The sequence below is a fragment of the Argiope bruennichi genome, chromosome 4 (assembly GCF_947563725.1).
Source record: "Argiope bruennichi chromosome 4, qqArgBrue1.1, whole genome shotgun sequence".
NCBI classification, from domain to species: Eukaryota; Metazoa; Arthropoda; class Arachnida; order Araneae; family Araneidae; genus Argiope; species Argiope bruennichi.
In genome coordinates, this window is record NC_079154.1 from 4588938 (window position 1) to 4596456 (window position 7519).

At 27.0% G+C, this 7519-nt stretch overlaps 1 protein-coding gene across 1 annotated transcript in view; it reads right to left on the reverse strand.

Moving 5' to 3' along the window:
* The window catches only part of LOC129965482 (rap guanine nucleotide exchange factor 4-like), a 612559-nt gene extending 605042 nt beyond the window's left edge, over positions 1–7517 (reverse strand). The window contains exon 1 of the mRNA XM_056079391.1: positions 7257–7517. The gene's annotated coding sequence lies outside the window, so the exon portion shown is untranslated. The remainder of the gene's footprint in view (positions 1–7256) is intronic.
* Positions 7518–7519: the final 2 nt, after the last annotated feature.

A 7519-nucleotide genomic window follows, 5' to 3' on the forward strand; every position in this document is an offset into this window, starting at 1 on the left:
GAATTTGAGTGGCATCTCTCTCACCTCGTGATAAACTAATAAAGCGATTGATAATTAATTGAAATTTTCACTTATGTGAATGTAATATACACTATAAAAAATACTTTAGTAATAGTACTTTTATTACTTTTTCATATATGAAATATATATAGAGAGATATATATTATATATAAAGAGAGAGAGACAGAATATATATATAGAGAGAGACAGTTATGTAATCGTTAAAGAATTCGAATTGGAAATTTTGACAAATATCATGTTTCAAATCTACCCGAGTCCGAAAATCTCATTTTCAGATGTCTATGCCTGTGAAAAAGGTGACACGTTGAGTGCTTCGCGAGTCATTTGTGGTTCACAACTACTATCCAATCGGACCAAACTTTCTGTCTAATTAGACGACCCGTTCTCTATGACAGTTAAAAGACAGTAAAGATGTTATCCAATTAGATACACAATCCGATTATCAGACGAGCGTCATTGCAATAAAAGTACAAAAAGTTCTTTGGCCTTGTCGAATGAAATGTAGCATGTTTGCAACAAATTTGCTGATTTTTATCGGATTTCGAGCGATATACTTTTGTAATAAGTACATTTGCCTATTCGAATGTAAGTGAACATGATAATTACAAAATGGATAAAACTTGGCTCACAATTTTAACATATAAAGTTTAGATATATATATCAGGTTTCAAGCTAAACTCTTCAGCCGGTTCATTCTCTGTCTATCCCTACATTTGCTTGCACGTCAACGCTCTAACTCGCATCGACTTAGATAAATGAATTTCGGTTTGTGCCTTTTTTTAAAAAATAAATTCGTAATTCTGTTTCAAATTTTGGTTTTAATCGGTCTAAAAATATTCAGCCAAAATGGGTATTTGTATCTTTTTTTTCTACTACGAAGCATAAAACTCTCGGATCAAGACTCTGAAAATAAAAATTTGAGTACTCGTGGCGTTCATGGCCTTACCCAAAAAATTGCAATTTTACTCCGGAAGGAGAAAAATGACTCGTTTAATAGAGAGAATGTGACAAAATTTCAGGCAGACCACTTTCTTTCATTGCTTTTTTTAAAGAAAACTGATATTGCATTTCGGAGTAGTAAAAAAATCTTCTTGTTGACGGATTTATTCTCACATTGTTAAAAATTTATGATTTTGATATTATATATATATATGAAAATTATAAACCAAACCACATTTACCAGCGGTTAAAGATTCAGTCTGGTTTCATTCATATTTTTGCAATTCTAAACTTTCTTAAAAAGATTTCGTTTGCCAATAGACTCCAACAGAATAAATATAAAGTCTTATGTGGGACAAAATGACTTGAGATCACTCATCCCAGGAATGTAAATAAGTTATTTCTAAGAAGCCGATCAGACTTGTATCAGTTCTGTCTGAATTTGGTTTCATATCTATCAAACTGTTACCTTCAGAAATTTCAGCTAAAACATTTCCAGGCCTTGAGGTTAGGATTATCGTGCAAGCACTTCTACAGTACGTCAAAAAGTGAGTATATCCATTCGCCCTTTTGACGTTAATATTTGCTGCCAACATATGCCATTTTTCAAAAGAACTAACTCACAATGTCTTTCTGAAACAAACCGCATGGCTTCTATCCCGATTTTAAAGTGATCTCTGCATTAACATTAAAAAATTTAACTAAAAGAACTTTTCATAAGACACGCAATTTCCTCTTCTTCTATTTGTTCTAAATGTATCCAAAAAAAACACATGTATGCAAGTAGTACTAAAAAATGTAATTGATAGAAATTTAAATGAATTAGATTGATTAAAATGAATGAAAAAATAGAAGAAAACTGAATGCTATTAAAATAATCTATTTAATTTTTGGGATTATTAATTTAGCCTATTTAATTTTAATTATATTATGTAAAAATAATGTTTCTATATTAATTTATTCAGAGAGTATGTAGAACTAAAACCTAAAATATTTTTACTCTTATTTTACCGCTTTTATGTGGGTATAAATGAGTTATTAATAGCTCATTTAATCTTTCTAGGAGTTAAGGAATATATACGCTAAACCTCGTTTAAATATGTTAAGGTATGTGGAATTGTTCAAACAAACAAACAGACATTAAATATTATATACAATAATTAATTTCTAAACGTTAAAGGAATGCATATATTTCCAGTTGGAAAACTGCTTTAAATAAGTCAAAAATAATATTTTCTGTTGTTCGAGTCAATAAATGTAGAACTTACAAAGTTACGATGCCTCACTTTTTATACAGTCTTATCAATCATATTCAGTAAAATATTCTAGACATTCTAACATTTTAAACAAAAAACAATTATTCCACTGCACTGAAAACTGATTTAGATATAACGCACTGAAAATCTTTTCTTTTAGATGAATTTTTCTGCTAAATCTAAAATCCCGGGAGATATCTTAAGGGATCGTTAACAAATTGAAATTGTGCGCCGTTATGTAAATTATGCGCCCTGGATTTTTGCAAATATTTTACATGAAGAAGTATAATTGCCATTCATCATTTTTTTTAAACAATCATTTCTTCGACTTTATTTTCAAAATCCAATTTAGAGGTTCTTTTATTTAAAGTACAACCCTATAATTCGTAGAATTTGCATTTCATAGGATTATGAATAGTTTTTGTGCTAAATTTAACAAAAAAATTTATACTTTGTGTTTAAAGTTAACAAAAAAATATATTAGTAAAAAAAAATTATGAAAATTAAATTTCTCTTAAAGGAAAAGAAAGCCAGAAAAGAAAAAAAAAAAGATTTCTAAATGGAAACAATAATTACGTCCAAAACCAACTGTCAAACTAAAATTTCATCCTTCTTCTAAGCTGCAAAATTTCAGCTCTTATAACATTAAGTTATTTTTATTTTTATTTATGTTTTTATTTGCATGAAGAACTTATTTTTCCCTTGAGTGATCGTTTTAAAATAAAAAAAAATGTCTGGGAATTAAGATTTTTGATGCTGTTATTGTACACCTGGGTTAGAATTAATTAGAAAATTTAGATCTTATTGAATGTAAATCACTTTTGCAGTAACAGTAAAGTGACTTTTATTGACAGTCTTTGGAATCGTTGATTTTAATTCCATGTTAAATATTACCTTATTTTATAATAAAAATTATTTAGTTTTTTCACCATAATTTATATAGAACAAGAACTAGTATGTTTCTAATATTATTTATGGACTAGCTGAATATCTATTTAACAATTTTCTATAATATGACATTTTTAATTTCGTCCAAACACTTTTTTCTCAAATAGTTTCTTAAAAGAAGTTGTATGCGACTCCAATTAATTTTGTCAGCAATAACTTGGTCGGTTTCAGTCATAAAACAATGGAAGCATTTTTTTTTCTTTATCACATGTTTTAAGATGTCATCAATTTTTTTTACTAAATATGACTGATATGACCGAGGGCCATATACTAAATTAGAATGCGTAACTTTTTTTAGAAATACATTTATTAGCTCAAATGATCTAAAATATAATTATTCCCATAACTCATTCTAATAACACATTTTACTCAGTTTTATTTTGAGATTTTCAGCTATTTCAGTTTTCAGTTCCATGTCTATCTCTAACGGTGTAGAAATCAGCTGTTAGGCCAAATAAGAATAAACACTTTTATATAGATTGCAAAGGTAAAGGTTTAGCAATGATTTTTAAATCATTCATGATAATTATCTACAGGGAAAATATTTTGAAATGCGATTGTTCTGCCAAATATAATTAATTAGAAAATTAAAGCAACAAAAAAAAAAGATTTCTGTTTGAAAGTTAAAAAAAAAATCTCCTTCTGAAATTGGTCTACAAGGATCTAATAAATTTTGTTTGAAATTGTTCTTTATTCCCATGAGTAAACATTTTACCCAAAACCGAAAAATCTTTTTTTATAATCATTATGAATGCTTCAGGAATACCTGATTGATTACGATTAAATAGTATAATTTTCAGTTTTTAAAAATGTTTTATGATCATTTGATGATTGTGTGTTTTACTGGTATTGAATTACCGCTTTTCAAATTATTATCTTAAATTAAGTAATCCAAAGGACTATAATTTGATACAAAAATCACATATAATCCACAAGCACCTAAAGTATTCTATGGAATTTTAATTGAATCAGTAAAATAGCACTTTTTGAAATGGAAGGTATCATGTAATTAGATGATAACTTCTAACGAAAAAAAAGAAAGGAATTAAAAGGTAATTTATTTTATTTTTTCTAGGAACAGTATAAAATATTTGAATTCTGAAATATATTTTCGCAGAGATGCGTTAATTTATTCTACATGCCAGAGAGCCGTCTCAGCTCTTTGACATTAAACGACTTCTGGGAGGAGAATTCCCAAAACGGATGGGAGACAGAAGGTACAACGAAGTGAAAGAATTGAATAACAGTAATAAAATGTACACTATTGCAAGTAAAGTTGTTCTACAGTTTTTATCTTAACATTATTTGATTTTTAAAAATATTCTAAATACATTTTATAACAATACACTTCATTGTTTGTTATGAAATTCAAATTATTTTTATTATTGATACAAATATTTCATTTTGGACTTTAGTTCATTATCTAAGTATGAGAATATTATTTTTTATACTGAGTAGCTTTATAATTAAAGTATTCTTTTCATAGTTTTTTTTCTTAAGTAATCAAAGACGAAAAAAACTTAGAATTCGTTCTTTTTTTAAACATTATTGTCTTTCCTGTAATATAATAGGATGTATAAATTATACTATCGACATTTTAGCTTGAAAATCACTTTCTTATATAATACATAATTTTTTAGTTAAATCAATTCTCTGAGAAAATATTAAATTAAGAAACATACTCAGTAAAACTCATAAAATTTCAATACTATATGATTATATATATATATATATATATATATATATATATATATATATATATATATATATATATATATATATATATATATATATTTGAATATGCATAAACAGAAAGTAAGTTATTGGATTAGTAAAAATTTAACCACTTCGCCTTTTCACATTAAAGTTAAAATTTTCGATAAATAAATGAAGTATTAGGCAATTAATTGAATAGTATAAATCCTTTAAAATAATAAAACTCATACATATATCAAAATTTACATTAAAAAATTTTTGCTGAGAAGACCAAGTGAAATTAAAATTTTTAGCAGCCGTTTATTCCGACGGATCAATTAGTCGCTAAATGCATCTGGTGAAAAAGAAAAAAAAAAAAAAAATTCAAAGATATCTTTGAAGAAATAATGCAGGACTATGTTCTTAATAGTTTGTTCTTGCAAATGCTGAAACATCTAGAGCAACAAAATAAAAAGAGAGAGTTTTTACAATGCGCATTTTAAATTCACACATGATTTTCCCATGTTACGCGATCCCTATTTTTAGCCTTCTTTGCGAATTACAAATGTCTGCAAGAGAAACACTTTTACAGTTCAGAACGCGTTAATCGATAGAATGCTGAAACACTACAGGCTCCTTTCTCAAAATATTCGGAAAGATGAAATATTTTTTTAATAGGAAAATATAATCACGCCTACATAAAACCGACATTTTAACCTCTGCTTCTTTTTTCTTTACGAAACTTAACTATTTCGCTTTTTTTTTTTTTAAATTTTGAAAGGTGCATTCTTAATATAAATCGTTTTTGCTTTTTATTTCAGTATTTCCACACTGAAATAAAGGGGACATGAAGCCATGCATAAAATAACATAGCTACTTTAAAAGACTATTTTCTCAAACGAAAAATCTGTCCTACTTTGTTGAAATAAATGGTTTTTCATTATTATATTGAAATATGCTTTTTTTTTTTTCAACATTAGGAATTTTATCAGTCGAAAAATTAATAACAAGTAAATAAAAAGAATATAACTTTTCTTATTTCAGTATCAAATTCTTAAATTACGGACAAAATAAGTAACAAAAAATAAAAAAAAATATTTCCATTTCAGAATTTTTTTTGTTGTTCTTAATTTGTTATTTCTGATATCAATAACAGAAACAAAACCATTTATAGAATAAATGTGAATTATTTGTGAATCTTATTTTATTCAGCATTATAAATAATAGGTTTCTAGTTCAACTTTCTGATTTTTTTTTCTATCACAAAATATATAGATCTTAATTCATTAAAACATCTTTGCTTTCCTATTTGATACGCTGAAATTCTGTTTTTTTTAATTCATTTTGTGTTATAATTTTTTGATTTAGTTTATATAACAGGATATCCTATTTTTAGTTCGTATTTCCCATATTTTTAATGACGATGGAACAAAATATTCCATAACGTGGAATGACATTATATTTACAGAAAGCCGCCCTCGTGCAATTATCTTCTTTATTTGTGTGTGTGTGTGTGTGTGTGTGTGTGTGTGTGTGTGTGTGTGTGTGTGTGTGTGTGTGTGTGTGTGTGTGTGTGTGTGTGTGTGTGTGTGTGTGTGTGTGTGTGTGTGTGTGTGTGTGTGTGTGTGTTATTTATTAACAACAAGCTGCTATCAACAGCTTGTTGTTAGTAAATGATTTCTGAAATTTGCACTAATCACAAAGGAAGGCAAATTTGTATATTGTTTTAGCACTTTTTAAATAAAATATGTGTTGGTATAAATACCGACATTCATAGCAATAGGAAACTACGTTTAAAACTTAAAATGTTTTAAGTTCTTATGAAAATTTGGAAAATTTTATGAGCTAATAAGTTATGAGTTGTTTAAAAAATTAATTATTAGCATTATGAGCGAAACTGAAATTACTGCATTTCTTTAAGCGCTTAAAACTGATGAGCATTTTTACTCTGAATATTTTAGTTCGAACTTATTATTCTGAGATACAGTGCAACTGCGATTTTTTTTTTTTTTTTTTTTCAGCTTCAAGCACGTGGAATTTAATGGCAAAATATATAAAAAGTTGTGAGATGTCACACCGTATACAGATTTTTTTTTCAAAATAAATGCACCGTAAAAATTTTTTCAAAGCTAGAAGCCTTTTTTGTGTGAAAAAGATGGTATAGCAAAAAAAAAAAAAAAAAAGGGGGAGAAAAAAAGGAAAAGCATTCAAAGTTTATAATTGCAATTGTCATAATTTTAATCTATGCTATATTTTTTATTTTATTACAAATGAAATAATTGAATGATTAATAAAATTGCAATTTCTTTAAAATTCAAAAATAACTTGAAAAAAAGAAATTTGCTACAGTATTTCTTGTCAAATAAATTCATTCATAAAATGTTAATTCATCCTCACCTTTTCAAATGCGCCCACGCCAAATCCGCATGTTTTCTTCTCGCAGACCGAAATGATTTTCTCACTGTTTATACTGAAATTACAAGTGCTTGATAAATTTTATGAGTCAAGAGAAAATAATAAAATATTGTCCGTCATTCTTTCAAAATGCACGTAATCCAAAAAACCAATTCTTTTGTTTTGATTTTAGAATTATAATGTTAGGAGGCATCATGCTGAATTCTGTATTCCTTTTTCATGTTTTTATCCATATACATCCCTAG